We start from the raw sequence: 19,272 nt of genomic DNA, 5'->3' as shown, positions 1-19,272 counted from the left end.
CCAAACTTATTCAGCTTATTTAAGTGATAGAACATGTGTAAATCATTGTGTTCTTCAGAACACCGGGAGCACTGGTATAGTGCTTAAACTTAACATTAGTAGAGCAGCAGCAGTGATAATAATAATAGCTAATAATTATATAGAACTTAATGTGAGCCAGGAACAGTTATAACTACATGCTTTCTATATTTTAATGGAATTAGTCCACACAGTAATCCTGTGACATAAAGGGATTTGCTCAAAGCATATATGTATGCATGGTACATATATATGTGTATGTAAGTTGTGTGTGTGTGTGTGTGTGTGTGTGCGCGCGCGCACGTGCATATATACATATCCATAAGTATATGGAGACACATTAATTATATTACTTGGAAATGTATGTATGTATATATACATATGCAAATATACGCAAATTTGTTATATATGTAAATGATTTTTTACCTGTAAAATTAAAGGCAAAGATGGGATTTGCTCATAGCTTGCCCCTAAGGTCCGTTCTCATAACTACCATGTTATGCTAATAGAATATTCTAGTATAGGCAATTAGCAGGGAGCTATCAAATATTAAAACTTAGATAAAATGTCAAAATTAGGTAGTTTTATCCCTTAATCTAATTTTATATGAATTGGGCAAAGACTGATGTTACTTGAGTTTTATCTCCAAAAAGCCTCAGGAAGTTATAGATCATCACTTTGTTGCTAGAGTCTACACTATGTTTTTACATGGCATAGATAACAAATTTATATTATTCAATAAAGTTTTACTAAATTATTACAATGAATGATTTCAATATATTCCTATAACTCTGTGACAGGAAACTATAACACTCATTCTTTTTTATTTGATAAATTATTATTTAAGGACATGTATTATTAAATATGATAAAATACATTATAGACATTATAAGGAATTCTGAGAGACTCATGTACATTTTGAGCATCCTTAAATTAGGGGATGGTCTCAGAGTCATGAAAAAGTGGGTTTTATTTTAAATGTCATTATAAAGTACATATTTGGTATATGATCTCTTGGATATCATTCATGGATATTTAGATTTGAAAATGTCGACAGCAATTGATGATAAGAGAGTCTCAAATATAAGCCTGTCTACATAATATAAAAATGGTATTAAAATTTATAGTTATCCCATATTTTTAAAAATGGGTGTTCAGTATACTTTCCAGAATTATGGAAACAGTAGAGTATTTAATAAATGATAAGCGTAAGATTAATTCCACATTGTTGGATGCAAACCAGATTTTATCTAATTATTCTCTTTAACACAGCTACCAGGGTATTTCATATTTTCCTAAAATTGATGGTTGTTATTTTACAAAAGATGCATTAGAGTCATAAATGGTACTGAAGCATATTTAAAGATAAATCAAAAAATGATTGCACAGAGATGTACATAGATCTACAGATCTATACACTTTAGAAAAGTACATATATATAATTTTGACCTCAAAGAGTAGAAAACTATTTCCCTCTCTTGGTGAAAATTAATCTCATAGTTAATTTAAAATTTCCTGGTCCATATAAATTTTCTGTTGCATCTGGGTAAGACCTATAATATGTAGGCAGGGAGGAAAAACTTATCCTTGCATTCTTTTGATCAGGAGTTTTCTATTTCAGTTTGCTGAGACAATATCACCTAGTTCCATCCAAATATCATCAGTTAGGCAAGGGAATTTTAGAATGATTAAAGTATAGCATGAATATTTTTAAAAATATAACCTTAAACTCTTGGTACTGTTATATCCATAGCATTATCTGGGTTTCTGAAATTAAAATAGCACATTAAACCTAACAAAATCTCTTGGCCTATTTAAACCTTGTTTCCCAGATACAGCTTTTCTATATATAGATTACAGTTTTATTGAGTTTTATGGTATAAATTACCTTTATAAACATAACTTAATGTGTACTGTGATCCTACAAACTGGAAATGTTACTTGCATGTGACGAAAGCAAGTTTGGTTAGCTGTATGTTTAAATTTATTTCTTACTTTGAACGGGAAGTGCTTATTATGCTCCTTCACTGTGTTCCATTTCAAGTGCAATAGCTTGAAAAAGAAGCTTCAGAATGAAAATATATTTTGGTAAGAGTATAAAAAAATAGCTTCACAAAAGAATGTCATTGAAAAAATGTGGAACAAAAAAGTTTACCTCCATAAACTCATTTGTATATCAGCCATCATAACAGTGTTACCATTGTTTCTGTACCTGCATTGCACTCAAGTCACCGTATTTTAAAATTAGACATAATGTGTCTCTTGCATAATTTACTTTCATGACAATTGCTGAAAAAACAATATTATCATTTACATCTAGATTTCTAGACCTGTTTCTATTTTTATGTAATTATTCTAAACCTTTTACTTCTTGATATCTTAATATAACAACCAGTTTTCTTTTTTTAATTAACAAACTTCAATTTGTAGAGCAGTTTTAGGCTTGCGGAAATATTTAATGGAAAGTTCAAGGAGTTGCCATTTACCCTTTTTTGCCCCTCCTTTTCCTGTACCTCCAGAACACTGTTGCCCCTTTTATTAACATCTTGCAATAATGTAGTACAATTGTTAAAGTTGATGTACCAATATTGATACATTAATAACTGAAGTCCATAGTTTATATTAAAATTTTTTAATGTTTTTATTCGTTTGTTGAGAGACAGAGAGAGACTGTGAGTAGGAGAGGGGCAGAGAGAGAAGGATACACAGAACCCGAAGCAGACTCTAGGCTCTGCTGTCAGCACAGAGCCCAATGTGGAGCTCCAACCTACGAACCTTGAGATCATGAACTGAGCCGAAGTCTGCTGCTTAACTGACTGAGCCACCCAGGCACCCCCATATTTTACATTAGAATTCACGCTTTGTGATTTTACAAATATATAGTGACATATATCCATCATTACAGAATCATGTGGAACAATTTCTAAGTATCCCCCCTGTGTTCCACCTGTTCATCTCTCCTGTCCCCATGCATTTCTGTTAGTCACTCATCGTTTTACTATCTTTATGGTTTTGCCTTTTCCAGAATGTCACATATTTGGAATCATAAAGATTGGCTTTTTTCATTTCGCAATATAGGTTTAAGGTTTTTTATGTCTCTTGGTGCCATGATAGCTCATTTCTTTTTATCAATGAATAATATTCTGTAATATGGATATACCACAGTTTGTTAATTCATTCACCTGTTGAAGAACATCTTGGTTGCTTCTAAGTTTTTGCAATTATGAAGAAATCTATAAATATTTATGTGTGGACTTTCGTGTGGACCTGAGTTTTCAACCCCATTTGTGTAAATACTGAGGAGTGTGATTGCTGGATCATGTGGTAAGAGTATATTTTGTTTGAAAGAAATTGCAAACATTTTCAAAAATAGCTGTACCACTTTTCATTCCACCAGCAATGAATAAAAGTTTCTGTTGTTCTACATCCTAGTTAGCATTTGTCGGTGTTTTGGATTTTAGCCATTGTTATAGGTGTGTAGTAGTATCTCACTGTTTTTTTAAATTTGTAATTCCCTAATGAAATACTGTTATGAACTGAATTATGTCCCCCACCCAATTTCATATGTTGAAGTCTTGACCCCTAGTACCTCAATATGTGGTTTTATTTGGAGGTAGGGTCTTAACAGAATTAATCAAATTAAAGTAAAATTATTAGATTGGGTCCTAATCCATTATGGCTAGTGTCCTTATAAAAAGGGGGAATTTTGGACACAGTGATATGCATACAGGAAGAATTCCATGGACACATGAAGACTGTCATCTATAGCCAAGGAGTTGAGGCCTGGAATCTGAATCCTTCCTTCATAGCCCTCAGAAGGAACGAACTCTGCTAACACCTTGATTTTGGACTTCTAGCCTCGAAATTGTGAGAAATTAGTTTCTCTTGCTTAAGCTATCCAGTTTGTGGTACTTTGTTATGGCAGCCCTACCAAGCTAATAAATATATGATATTCAGCATCTTTTCACATGCTTACGTGCCATCAGCTTATCTTCTTGATGAGGTATGCATCAGATTTTTTGCCCATTTTTTTGTTGTTTTCTCACTGGTAGATTTTAAGGTTCTTTGTATATTCTTTCTTTGTATATTTGGATATGTGTTTTGCACATTTTTCCCCATCTGTGGCTTGTTTTTCAATTCTTAACAGTGTTTTTTTTTTTTTTTTGCAGTGCAGTTTTTAATTTTAATAAATTCTAACTTAGTTTTTTTCTTATGTAGACTATGGTTTGGTGTTGTCTTAAAAGTCACTGTCAGTCCCAAAGTCATTACGATATTCTTCTATGTTATACTTTAGAGGAATGTTGTAGCTTTGTCTTTGATTCATTTTGAACTAATTTTTGTGAAAGTTTTATCTGCATCCAGATTCTTTTTTTTTGAATGTGTATTCTTTTTTTTCAGCATCCTTTGTTGAAAAATTATCCTTTTTTCATTGATTTTTTTCACTGAATTTGCCTCATTGTCAAAGATCAGTTGATTACATTTTTTTGCATTTATATCTGTTCCTTTTCATTGATCGATTTGTCTGTTCTTTCACCAATACCACATTGTCTTGATTACTGTGGATTCATAGTAAGTCTTGAAGTCCTGTAGTATCAGCCTCCAACTGTGTTCTTCTCCTTTAACATTGTGTTGACAATCTGGCTAACATTTATTTTTAAATGTTCGTTAATTTTTGAGAGAGATAGGGCACAAGTGAGAGAGGCAGAGGGGGAGGCACAAGTGGAGGAGGGGCACAGAGATAGGGGGACACAGAATCTGAAGCAGAGAATCTGAAGCAGGTTCCAAGCTCTGAGCTGTCGGTGCAGAGCCTGATGCAAGACTCAAACCCTCAAACCGTGAGATCATGACCCAAGCTGAAGACAGACACTTAATCTACTGAGACACCCAGGTGCCCTTAACGTTTTTTGTTTTCTGCTTTTTTATTTTATTTTATTTTTTTAATTTTAGAGAGAGAGAGAGAAAGAGAGAGAGAGAGAGAGAGAGAGAGAGAGCACGAGCATGAGCAGGAATGGTGCAGAGAGAGAGGGAGATAGAGAACCCCAAGCAGACTCTGCGCTAACAGCAAGGAGCCTGACACAGGTCTTGATCTTACGAACTATGAGATGATGACCTGAGCTGGAATCCAGAGTCAGGACCTTAACTGACTGAACCACCCAGGTGCGCCCTCACTAACAGTGAATTAACATGTGAGTGTGGATGACTTGAGTTTGTATGATTTTCCTTACTTTCCAATTTAATTTATAACTTACATTATTTATTCTTACAGCCTTTTAAAAAGAGGTTAGAAAAAAAGGTAAAATTAGAGAACTCAGTTTTGTAATTTTGACTCATATTTTCTTTTCATTATGTTGTATCTCTGAGAAGGACTGATAAAATATATGTCGAGTATGCATGGAATAATTTAGGATGATGAATGATTATAAAATGAATGGGGACTTTACATAAACTGTTGTAAAATAACATCAATGTAATAGGATCCTGAATTCTCTAAAAATGTGACATTTAAACAGAGATAAGGTTATGCATAATTTAGCCATGTAAAATACTGATACTCCTTAATTTATTTTAAAGGATATATCTGAGTTTTTAGGGAATTCCCATTAAATATTAATTTAAGTATTAAATGACTTGAAAGAGTGTGATTCAGTTTGAGGGAAATTTCTAAGTTACTAACTATGAGAGCGGAATATTCTTTAAAATTGTGTTTTAGATTACTTCATTGTGAATATTGAAAGTGTTCCTTTAGAACAATAAATATTCTAACCTGTGTTTTTTTTCTTTCTTTTTTGCTTTTTCCTTTGCTAGACCTTTTTGTTCTGCAGGCTTTTAAGTGTAGCATCCTATTTAGGAGATTTTACTTTTTAGCTTGTATACAAGCTATTTGTTAGTTTTTGGAATAAGACCTATATTATTCATAAATGTTCAGAATGTTTCTTTAAGTTTTATATAAGGGAGAAATCTAAGGAATTCCTGACAAAATGTCTGTAGTTATATTATTACCAGTTGTTCTTTAAGAATAAGAAGTAAGACTGATAATGCAGGCATTTAGCCTGACATTCATGTAGTATTTTAGATGGAAAGTCAGAAGCACTTAGTAGCTCTTTGGTGCTAACCATTTCATAATATGGTATGAATCAAGATGGGAATTAAATGGAGATGCAAATATAGAATGGCTTTTTTTTTCTCATGTGGCACTTTTGTTTATGATTGGTCAAGTGATTTATTTATTTCTTTACTTATCTCAAGAAAAATAGCTTTTTGGACACTTTAGGAAAAGAGTTTAATCTGACTTTAATCTGGTAAAGTCTGTTTATCTGACTAGTTTGAATTTTTAACCTCACAGCCCAATTTAAAACTCAGCCTTTTCCCTTCTGCTCATTGCCACTTGGCTTTTCTAAGAGATTGGAGTGTGGAAAAGTTGAATCTAGTCATTCAGTCTGTTCACTCCAGTGAGTGGAGAGTGAGCTGCTTTTTCGTTTTTATTCCTATTTCTTCCCCTGGGTTCTGGTACCTAAAGGAGAGATGGAAAGATCTCCTACCTAAGTAGGAGAACTTTAGTTTTCTTTTTCTCCTCTGCTGAATACTGACTAGACCTTAATGCTTTCTGTCCGGGAAAGAGACAAAAATACTGATTTTCTGATGCATCACTTACTGTAAAACTTGTTTTGGAGGTGAGATATTTTTGGTGTGTCAAGTTCCATCCAGTTCTGGCTTGTCTTCTACTTTTTTTCAGTTTCTACCTCTCGAGGATACTCACAGCCTCTGGCTGCTGGGATCCCCATTGTCTGGAGGCTCAAGTTCAGCTACTTTCACAGTCAAGACACTCTTTGCCATTACAGTGGTTCTCTTTACCCTCCTTTCCAACTTTGAGTCTTTTTTCCCCTCCCCTCAGATAAGTCTACCAAAGCGGAGAGAGCATGGGATGATAAGCAAGCATACATGCAAGCAGAAGTCCAGCTGAAAGATAACTGTCTTCATTCTTGCCAGTCTTTTGGACCCCGTCATACTGGGTTTAGATTCTTGGACAACAGCACTGTCCAACTACATTAAGTCATTGAAGGAAACTCTCAAGTTGGTTGACTCACTCAAAATGAGACAAGGGTGGGCAGTTTGGGATAACAAAGAATTGGGGAAGGTAAACATGTTTCAGTTATGAAGGAGTAGTTGGTTCTCACGTTTGATCTCTGACTTCTGAATGTTAAATACTTGATTGATGATTTTTTGTTCTTAGTCTTGAGTTCTAATTATCAATCCCACCTCATATTGTTACGTAAATTTTACCATAGTCTCGCTGGTACTGTAGTATCAATGCAGAGTGTATGTCTAAAACCCCCCCCAGTGGATGCCTGAAACCACAGACAGTAATGAACGCTATGTATAGTGTTTTTTCCTGTACATGCATAGCTATGACAAAGTTTAATTTATAAATTAGACATGGTAAGAAATTAACAACAATAACTAATAATAAGATTATATACTGTAATAAAGTTATGTGACTGTGGTCTGTCTCTCAAAATATTGTACTGCGCTCAGCTGTCTGGTGATGTGAGATGATAAAATGCTTATGTGAATGAGATGAAATAAGGTTAATGACAGGCATTGTGTTGTAGCATTAGGCTAGTATTAATCTTCTGAGGATACGTTAGAAGGAGGATCATCTGCTTCTAGACAGCATTGACCACAGGTAACTGAAACTACAGAAAGCCAAAGTGTGGATAAGGTGATTTCCATTCTTGCTGGCTACGATCAGTTCAACCACAGCAACTAGTATGATCCTTACAAAAGATTAAACAAGTGATATTACTCCACCAGTCAAAATATTGCAGTGGTTTTCTCTAAGAGTTTTTTTAAAAAAGTCCAAAGTCCTTATTATGGTCTGCAAGTTTCTGTGTGATCTGACACCAGGTTAAAATTTTGATCACTTGCTCCTGTCACAGGACTTTGCTCTTACTGTTCTTTGTGTGTAGTGTTCTTACCCCAGATAGTCTGTGGACTCCTGTCATTTCATTCTTTGTTCATATACTGCTGCTTCCTTAGGTTTTCTCTGACTACTTTGTTAAAATAGTATATTTGTTAGTTTGTTCCTATAACTTGCTTTCCTTTTGTTTTATACCTGAGTCATTTCCATACATTTTATTATAATTTAATAGTTTATTATCCATTTCTCTCATTAGCATGAAATCTTTGAAAGGTCATTGGCTCCTTTGTTCAGTGCTTTACCTAGTGTCTTAAATGGAACCTGACTCATAGGAAACTCAATTTTTTTTGTTGAGTGAATAAATGAAGGAATGCTAGTATGTATACTCAAAGTTTAGAAATAGCTTTGGCTTATCTCACAATTTTTAGTCTTCTAGTGTTTTTACATAGTAGGATACTTTTGTTTTTTATAGATTTTTTAAAATCCTAATTATATATTCCCAGTGTTCTCATCCCAGTTGAACCATCCACGCCTCTAGTTGGTCTTCCATGCTGCTGCTAGAGTGATTTTTGTTAAATGCTTCTCAAGTTGCCACCCTTTGGAATAAAATATTTTAAAATTCCTGAGCCTAATTGGACCTGTGGCTGTTGTCCTTCTCACTGACCTGTGCATGTACTCTATGTTCTACTAATATCCTTTTCATTGCAGTATTCTGAATGCTTTCATATGCTTCTCTCTTACTCCTATACCTTTATGTAAAGGCTTTCCCCTTTTTATCTTACTGCTATGTATTTTATTAGTGTGTGAATACATAAAACGTAACTCCTATCATGAGAAGGCTCTGGAAAAAGTTCTTTACATTTGAAGTGGTTGGGAGCCAAGTGTGTGGTGTGTGTGTGTGTGTGTGTGTGTGTGTGTGTGTGTGTGTGTACATATATATATAAACAAACTCTTTCATTTTCTTCGCTGGGTACCTTTAATACATGGTGAGAGTTCATTTGTCATTTTTGATGAGTATTTAAAAAGTTGCTACAGTCTTGAAGAGCACCATAAACACTCTTTTGTAATGTTCTTTGTAATGTGGAATTTATTTCAAAGGTATGGCTAATCTACAGATGTTGTAACTCACAGATTCTTTTTAAAGGCTGTGCATGTATGAATGTATATTGAATCATTACCTTCACAAGACAAACTGAAAGGAATAGGGAAAATAATTTACGAAATTAAGAGTATTGCTTGTAGTATAACCTTTCAGAAAATATGGTCCCTTGATCGGTTCTTCAAATTTAGATTTTTTTGTTTGTATATTATTATGTGTGTGAATTAAAGGAGGGACTGACAAAGGAAATGAAATTATTTTATATAGACAATTGAAGCTCTAAATATTTTCCATATCTGAGCCTGTTCAAAATAAGTACAGTGTCATAGAAGGGATCAGTGTGGTCTTTTGGGAAATGTAGACTATAGGAGTACATAGCAGTGTCTCAAAACTTGTATTTAGCAATTTTGCATCTAAAATAGTATAGAAATGTATAGTTTGCAATGTTGGTCTCTTTCAGAAGATACAGCTAAATAAAAGCAGAAGACTTAGCTAAATAAAACTAATAAGTTATGTAGCAATAAACAAAGATGAGACCCTATAAGGAAGTTCTGGTTGTTTGATATAGCTTTTTTGAACAAGTATTGCTATTACTGATAATTTTAGGTCAGGTATTGTACCGTGTGTTTATGTGAATTATTTCATTTGGTTGTTGGAACATCTCTGTGTCTGTTTTTCAGTGTAAAAAAAAAAAAAAAAAAAAAGAAGGAACAGCTGTTCAGAGTTAGACATTTAGTTTAAGTGATTACTTCCACCTACTCAATTGGGTATCTTCAAACCACTTATCAGTAGTTCCTTAAATTTTGGAGGGGAGTCACAGAACCTTTTGAGAACCTCACAAAAGCTTACGGCCTGTTCGCCCTAGACAGATGTGCTTGTGGTCCCCTATAATAGGTCTTTATTTTTAGCATGCAATTTTGCAGAATTTCTAGATTACCTAAGTCACATACATGGACCCCACAATGGAATCTCTGATCTGTGTCTTCTTTTAATAAAGAAACTGATAAACTGTATTTTTTTCTTCCTCTACTACCTCTTATCACTTTAGGAAGGTAATATTTGTTTGCACTGTGCCTTATTCTAGAAAGAATTTGAAGAAGCTGAAAGGAAATTATCAACTATCTCTAACTCTACTAGGTATATACCAAAATAAATACATAAATGCTGTTATGGCAAGTGAGATTCAGAAGTTTGATGGATGGGACACTTTTTAATGGTCACATTTGTTGGACTTTGCTTCAGAGCACCCTCATTCTGTTTCATGACTGTATGTGCGTATTTTGAAGTAATGTGAACTGTTACTTCTTCAGGGTAAACAGAGTAGCTCTGCCTAAAGATAAGAAATTAGAAAAGTAGTGCCTTCCAGCTTCATGATTGATTCAGTGATATTTCTCAGAGAATAATCTTTTCTTGATCTTGTAATTCCATCAAATATAAATTACATAGAAAGGGTGTTGTAGTAAAAGTAGGATGGTAATAGTTTTCCTTATTAATGAACTAAAGTTATTGTACACTTAGTTAACTCATTGATATGTGGGCTAAGGATGAAGACTGTATTTATTTATAACTCTTTGAGACTTTGGAGAAGAAAAGTTGTTATTTTACATGAGATCACTTTTAAAGGTCCATTATATGAAAAATAATTTAACCATTGCTAATTGTTGAGGACTAGTTATTTCATAACATTGGTTTTTAAATATAAAGTAATTTAGAATTTCAGAATGGGTTTCCTTACTTTTAAATATATTTTCATGTCACTGATGCTTCAATTCTGATATCTCACCTCCTTTGTTTTTTCCCCCTTGAATTGTCATCTAAAGTAAAAGCATTAAATTAGCTAAACATAATGAAGTATCTTACTGTATATATTTGCTTGGTTTTAGGTAAATTACTATAAAAGTAATGTTATAAAACTGTATACAGTGTTTGGGTTTAATTTTTCTACGTATGTGTTTTAACATTGACTTACAGTTATGTTGTATGAATAATTGTATTTCTACTTTTTCCTTCAATCATTCTTAACATCGAATTTTTAAATGAACGGTAGCCCATCTGTGTAGGGCTCTTGTGACTGAATGATGTATTTTGTTTTGCTGTGGCACAGTTTTTAGACAGCCACTTTTGTTGTTAAATATTTTCATTTTCTATAGTACTTTTCATCCCTGTATATATGTACAGGAGTCACTTCACCCACCACCGAATTGCAGCCACTTCTGAGGTGGAACGCAGCAACTGTTTAACAGCGCACTTTCCCCTAGGTGCTGACAGCTGCAGAAGAAATTGTACATGGTCCTGTACAGAAGGTATTTCTCCACTGTGCCATCTGCAGAGTGAAACTGACTAGGAGTACTACATAGACTGTAAGTTTCTTGTGTACCCGTCCTAGACTGGAAAACCCAATAAGAGAGAATAACAAATAACTGGGAAGCATCATTTAAAAATGTATTGAGGTCAGTTAAACTTAGTGCTGCTCTCCCTGGCTCTAAATTTTATTTTAACGTCATCTAATTTGTGATTGGTACTGAATTGAATAACAAACAAATAGATGCACTCCTTGGCAATTATTTTATTCTAAAAGCATATGAAACTAAAGTGCTTTCATAAATACTTCACTTTAATGAAGCTTAAAAGAATCAATTTGTTTTTAAATATTTTCAGATAACCAAACCAATATTATATAAGATCTTAGAACTGTATTCTTAAAGTAGCAAATCAACTTAAAATTCAACAGGAACATCCTAATTAGCTTTCCTTATAGTGTTTTATGTTTTAGTTGTAATACTTTCATTCTTGTGGTGAAAGCTTTGCAACAAAACCAGTTTATAATGAACCTAGTTTTGATTTTTTGTTTTAGAAGCTTTGAGTTTGATTTTTTTTTTTTTGTTTTTTTTAGTGTATTGAAACAAAGCTTGGGAGAGAAGAAACAGTAAATATTTGAAATTTCACTTAATGTATTTTAGTCTTTCTCTTCCATTTCATTATTTAATGATTTTCTTTTTCCTTTTGTAAAAGCTGTTTACCAGAGTGCTATCTTTAATAATAGTTTGGTATGTTTATGCCTTATAGGATAGGAAAATAACATTAGAAGCTCCTGTGTCTATTGTTAAACAATATGATATGGATTGTTATATTTCATTGTTTTGCAAAATTTCTAGTCAATAATATGACTTACTATATATTTTTGTGTGTGTGTGCATCTGTAGACATTTCTCTGGTAAGAAATTAGGATCTCTTAGTCTTCACAGAGTCTTAATTTTATGAAATATAGTGTCATTTGTTTTAGGTAACTTTAACTTACATCATAATTTAAATGATGTTTGTATACATCTCTATGCCTATAGATTCTCAATGAAAGCAGATAAAAGCCTCTCTGGGCCACAGTTTACTTACTTGTAAAATGAGGTGGGTGGAAGAAATTATTTCTACAGACCCTTTATTTACGTGTTTTCTGTTTAACTCAGGGGTAGAATTCTATGTATATAGAATGTACCTTACATTGTGTAACCAAGATTTTTTGGTGCAAGTGACTTTGTTCTAGTTAGAATATTATTTGTGTTAATTAAATGCCGAGTGATGGTATTTTAGAGTCAAAAGAAGAGGTCTGATTTCCTACAAAGATTTTTAACTGTCTCTAATTGTTAGTGGAATTACCTCGCTGTTTTGAAATAAACTTTTTTGAGAATAAATAAAATTCCCAACAACCTGTTCATCATAGAGGCATCTGGTAAATTTTTAAAAACTAAGCTTTACATTCACAGTGGAATGCATTTAAATATTACCAAAAACTAACTTTTTAATGAGATTTTCCCTCTTACTTAGACTTAATACTTCTTTCAGCAGTCAAAGCACTAAAGAAGTAAACATTAATATTTTAAAGAATATAGTTTAGACATAATATAATGTACTTATGTATCTTTAGCAAGAAGGTATTTTATCAGTATATGTAATATTTGATTTGCTAGAATTGGTTCTTTTGAATTTTCTACAAACAGTGTAATTGTAAGTATTGCTTCATCTCATTTATCTTAATAACTGAAGTTAATATATTTGACAGAATAGACCATATGCTTTATATACTGTTTTGGTGAAAAGTGCAAACAATACCTGTTGTGCATATCTGAGTATATAATTTTCAATTATACAGAGTTGTTATATATTAGACCTTCTGTGGATGATGTAAGTTTAGCAACTTAATAGATTCAGTTTTTAACCAAATGAATCTTATACTTTAAAATAGTTCAACGTATGTTATTTGGAAAAGGGAATTAGATGGAAACTTTCATTTTTATTGAATATACTTATGTATTCTATGAATTTTATGAACATGTACTACTTGTATAATCAAAAATAAAGGAAAATATTGGTATTTCAGTTAAAGTGTATATTTGGAACATTTATTTAGTTTATTTAGAAATCACCTTCATTGCATAAAGTATCTTATAGATACTTATTATCTCTGTTTGAATGTTTGTTTCTCAAAGGGAGGGGTTTTCATATTATTCTGCAGGACCAGCATTGTGGTTGGGCTTATTATATAATTTATATTTATATAATAGTTTTTGAATTCAGAAATAAATACTAGATCAAGATTAACTAAATCTTAAAGAAACCTGTATTTTTTCCATCTTACCCCATTATAATCTTCTGTTTGAAATAGAAAAATGAGAGAAGTATATAGATAAAATGAATTTTTAATACTTAATAATATGTACTTAGACTTATGGCAATAATGTTCTCTGACAACATATAGATTTCAGTTGGAAGCTTTAAAAAGAAATACAGCACCAGCTGAAGAAATAGTGAAATTGATGAGAAAATAAAATGCAAGGAAATGTACTTTTGGTGTAGATTTTACTTAATTTAAACTAATTTTAAAGAAAATTTTCATATAGAGTTTCAATCCATATTTTAAAATTCTCATATGCTCTCCTCAGTTTTACAAAATAACATCCTCTGTCTTTTCAATTAAAGGCATATTTTTATATTCATCCCAGATGTCTAAAAAACTATTTGTCTCATCAAATTTGTCTGAGCAGAATCTTGTCATGTAATAGGAAAATGAAACACTTTCAGATGTTTCATTGTGAATAATGGGAAAATGATTTTGTAATTTCACATTAGGTGGACAATTCTTTTCATACTAAATGGTTAATATTTGAGTTTATTTAATAAACTTTGGTATTCAGACATTATCTTCTGTCATCCGAAATACAATTTATATCCATTGGATAATATTTGCAGTTTGAATTTATATAGAAAGAAATGTGAGGAATTTTTTTTTTCAAAAACCTCACACCAGTTATATGAAGTTAAAATACTCATATAATTACCTCAGTCTTTGATATTCATGTGTTATGTATCAATTAAGTCCGGCCACTTTTTATGAATTTTGCAGATATTTCTCATGTACATTTAATTAGTTGAAAAATTTAAAAGTCTAAATTTGTATAAAGAACTATGCCGCAAATCTCTTTAATAGTAAGTTAACATACCTTTATTACCTAAAATTTGCTTAATCCCTGAAATTTCTATATGTCATAGGTAAAGTGTTTGTGTGTGTGTGTGTGTGTGTGTGTGTGTGTGTGTGTGTGTGTGTACGCATGTGATATACTTTCTGAAGCATGGCCTGGAATCCTGACTGCCACTTTGTAGCTATTTAAATAAAGTATAAATTGTTTAATAACTGTAATTTTTTTTAATCCGTTAATAGGAAATCATTACACCTACCTCACAGGGTTGTTGTGAGGAAAAACAGTAAAACATATGTGGAAGTGCTTTGCATATGCTGGATAGGCAGTATATAAAAAATGAGTGTTAGTAGAACTTCAGTGGACCTCATTTTTATCTTATGATAAAATCTATATTCTGTGCACGTGATCTGACTCCCTCTTTATGTCCTCAACCTCATTTCTTTCTTTGCAGACTGCATATATTGATTAATTGATGCCGAGTCCTCTGCAGTTCTTAGAATATGTCATGCCTTCTTTGGGTCTTTGTGTGCTTGCAACATTCTTTCCAACTACTCACACACCCCTTTTCCCCAGACCGCTATCATCTGTGTAACTCAACCTCATTCTTCAGGTCTTCCTTTACAGATTTCTCCTTAACTAAGATGTTTCCTACTCATCCTTCACCTCTTATACTCCTGTTAGATCACCCTTGTATATCTATGGTCCTCTAGGCTTTGCTTGTCCCTATGCTAGCAGTTAGCTCATGTATTATTACTGCCTTTGTGCTTGTCTGTTTCCTCTGTAAACTCATTGAGAGTGGAGTCTGCCTTTAACTTCTTTAACTCAGTACTTAAGAGTTTCTGCAACTCAGGAAACAGTGAGCATTTTATAAATAGATGTAAGTTCTCCCTAAACAAATTCATAACACATGATTCATACTCCTTAAAAAAATGTTTAATTCTGTATTTATAGGATAGATTTTAAGCTCCATAATAACCATATCAAAATTACGGCATTTTTATAATTGACTACTTTACTCACCATTTGTCACTCTTAATGGACTTATTAAGAGGTGAACTCACCAGGGTGCAAGTGGAAAGTTACTTTATTCTTTCCTGGGTTGGCACCTGAAATCCCACCTTGTATATTTTCTTTTCTGCTTCTCGATACATGCTTTTCAAGTGTCTATCTCTTCTCTGCTCTTGTTCTTCTTCCTCTTGCTCTTTTCTTTCTCTTGTTCTTTTCATTCTCTCTTCAATCCTTTCTTTGCTTACTCCCTGGCATTTGAAAATATGCTAACTTTTCAGATAACTTTTTTTTTTAAAGAAGGCTATGAAATTAAAATTCCAAATTCTCATCCAATGTGAAAATTTTCGCTTATGTCAGCTTTGTTTAAAGAAGGCTTGGGGTGCCGGGGTCAGTTGGTTTAGCTTTTGACTCTTGATTTCTGCTTGGGTCATGATCTCACAGTCATGAGATGGAGACCTGCATTGGGCTCTGTGCTGACCCATGGAGCCTGCTTGGGATTCTCTCTGCCTCTCTGTCTGCCCTTCCCCCATTCACGTTCTCTTTAGCACACTCACTCTCTGTCAAAATAAATAAGCATTTAAAAGAATTTTTAAAGATTAAAAAGGAATAAAGAAGGCCTACAAACCTGAGTGGAGACATGTCAACTAGTGGACATTTGTATTAATTTCATTTTGCCTTAGTTTTTCTCCCAGCTTCTCGTGCTGCTCCTGGTGGGTCTTCCAAAGCTTAATGTTAGAAATAGAGAAGAACTAATTGGCAATAAAGGCATGTTGGAAATTTAACTTTTTTGCTTTCCTGGATTTATCAGAATCCCACTGTTGGGGGACACCCCAGTTGTAATTCCTTGATACAGTTGAGACTTCCTTTGTTGGTCTTCTTTTGACTACTATCCTTGGTTTCTGACTTTCTAGTCTATGTTGAACCTCTTTCTTCTGGGGTTATCTTGTTCCCTTTGCAGTCCTCTGTGTAGAATTCCTTTAAAAATGACTCAATGCCAATTCCTTTCCCAGGAGTCCTTGGAAAATATCCCATTGGAAAATGTAATTCTTTACTTCAAACTCTGAAATTGGCTATTTCTAAGGTAGTAGCCCCAGACTAAGGGCATCTTAACCTCTTGCCTTTAGATGTTTTTAGGCCTAGGTCCAGTTCCTGTGTCAATCGTTTAATGCCCTGTATCCTAAGGGACATAGGCCAAACTTTGAGTGGGTCGCTGTTCTATTTCTTCCTCAAACAATGTAAGCTCCTCTCCTCCAATATATACTTATAGTTTTTATATGAGCGATGGATTAAACAATGCCTGAGCGATTTTTGGCCACATTTTTCCAAATGTTGCATAGATGAGCTGTTACCTTAGGTATAGTACTTAGAACCTTTTGTTGTCAGCTTTGGATCCTATCTGAAACTGAGAAAACAAGAAAATGGCCATAATGGTCATCTTGCATTTCTAGAAATTTCTGTGAACATTCTTCCATTTCTCTATTTCTGTGCCTTGTGTTAGGTTATACTGTGAGTTTGTAATGTCCTTCCTACTTTTTCCTCCTGGTGGAATCCTTCCCAGTCTTTGATGACCAATTTAGGGGAAATGTCTGTTGGTGCCTGCAGTTAGAATAACTTCTGTCTACTGTGTTCTCACACATACTTTGTGTGAAGTGTTATTGTATTACTTATAAATTTGTCTGTCTGACTAGATTGAGAGCATTTTTTAGATAGCCACTGACTTATCGGTGAACCCCTTGCCACTTGGTCTCTATTATGTGCTCCATATATTATTTGGTAAATTAATCTCTTCTGAACACTGAGATTAAACTTTGTAAAATTATTGTTACGTAATTAATATTTATATTCTTATTTATTTCTGTCAATATTTCAAAAAATGTTTGAGGTGGTAAGAATTATATTTTATGCCTCTGATTTTTGTCTCCCAGTGTTATTGCTCTTTATCTGTTCTTAGGCACATTCATTCTTTCAGTTCTGGTTTTCATTTAGTTTTCTCCATTTCTCCCTGCATTCCTAATATTTCTTCCTTGTTTTGTTTTTCTTCCTTGTTTTATTCCAGTTTTCCAATTGACGGATATAACTATGAGAAGTAAAGATAACCAGGTATTCCAAGTAGGTTCAGGCTGAAAGTTAAAAAAAAAAAAAAAGTAAATATGACAGATCTCCAGACTAGTTGAATTTCAAGCAGTATAGATGCCAGAAATTGTAATTTATGTGATTATTTGTCTGCAGTCATATTGCTTATACCAATAGATTTTTGTGTGTTTTCATAAGAAGGAACGCTATAAAAGATGGCCAAGTGATTGATTTTCAATTTTAGATATCAAGAAACACTGTTTATTTCTATTCATTACCCCACTTTCTAATCACTACAGTTATTCAAACATCTATTTACTTTACAAAATTAGTAAAATTAATTATTGAATTTTTTACTTAGTTTAAGGTGAATATTACTCTATGATGAAAGTTTGATATTAGGAAGAATAAAATTCCATTTTTCTAAGTTTTTGTGAACATATTGACAAAGCTAAAATCCAGGAGAGTTTTTAGGAAACATCTCGTATGGACCAGTTATCAAATAGGAAAATTAATGCTAAAACATATAGTTTTTCTAACTATACCATCTGAAATGTACTTCTCTTTTAAATATTCATTATTCTGTTTTCTTTTCCTTTTAATGGCTATTTCTGTTTTTCAGGTGTGGTTTTGTATAGAACTTTAAGAAACCCTCTTTTGGTGGGTCAAGTAAAATGTTAAAAAAGTAAATATTATAAACATTAAAATTCATCAAAACCTAGTTCTTTATTTTATATGTAAGCCTATGTAATGTCCCAGGCAAAATACCTTACTTATATTATAGATATACATGCACATAATAAGGAAATTGGCCATTAATTGATATTTCTTTTTTATGCTTGTTTCTGAAATGCTAGCTCCACATTTTCCCCTTTGCTGCAGGCTATGACAGATTCAGCATGTCTGAAACCAAAGTAGATATTTAATTCTCTATTTTCATTCTGCCTTCCAACTCAATCATTCTTGCTTATGACTTCAGTATATACCTTGTGACCGAGAGTCACAATAATACCATTCTCTCCTCTCCTTTGACTTGAATGTCATCCTATTTATTTTCACATCTTAATTATTTTGCTTTTGAGATGTATCTTGAATCAGTAAGCTCCATTCTATATCCATTGATAAACTCTAGCTCATTATTTTATCACTTGCCAAGATTCATGTACTAGATTTGTCTTTCTGTTTATATTACATTTTTCTTGAGGATGGGAACCACATTATGTTCACCTCGGTACTTTCCATGGAGAAAAGTCTCAGTAAATCCTTTCTAAGCTTACTCAGCTAATTGTGAAGTTGATTCTTTGTATTGAAGCCTTAAAAATATTGAATGGGTTGCTAAAACACAGACCAGTGCCACAGTTAAAATGAATCACGCATTATTCCAACTTGATGATACTCCTATTAGTGTTAACACTACCAAAAAAGTGCTTTAAGTGAATTCTGAATAATCTCTTAAGAACCCTTGGCTTCGTACTAATTATATTAAAACAGATTTTCTTGCCAACATGCTAGTATATATGCTGGTGTGTAGGCTCTTGCTATAACTATCCCATTAAAAAAATACATATAGTTATGTGCCATCTTGAAAATGTAGCAGAAGTCTTGGTTACTTCTCTTTTTATATTAGTCCCTTTCTAGATCTTTCAGAGATAAATAATACAAATGGGAAGCGAGCTTCTTTGGAA

General features: G+C 33.0%; 1 protein-coding gene across 7 annotated transcripts in view; it reads left to right on the top strand.

Annotated features, from left to right (window-relative positions):
- NOVA1 (NOVA alternative splicing regulator 1) overlaps positions 1–19,272 on the top strand; it is a 152,451-nt gene that overhangs the window by 37,767 nt on the left and 95,412 nt on the right. For 4 of the 7 annotated variants that reach the window (XM_047864439.1, XM_047864437.1, XM_047864436.1 and 1 more), the window contains one exon: positions 11,294–11,395. The exons of the other annotated variants lie outside the window; for them this stretch is intronic. The gene's annotated coding sequence lies outside the window, so the exon portion shown is untranslated. The remainder of the gene's footprint in view (positions 1–11,293; positions 11,396–19,272) is intronic. 7 annotated transcript variants of the gene reach the window in all.

This window comes from Prionailurus viverrinus, chromosome B3 (assembly GCF_022837055.1).
Source record: "Prionailurus viverrinus isolate Anna chromosome B3, UM_Priviv_1.0, whole genome shotgun sequence".
In the NCBI taxonomy this organism is placed as follows: Eukaryota; Metazoa; Chordata; class Mammalia; order Carnivora; family Felidae; genus Prionailurus; species Prionailurus viverrinus.
This window is presented reverse-complemented; position numbering and strand designations above follow the sequence as displayed.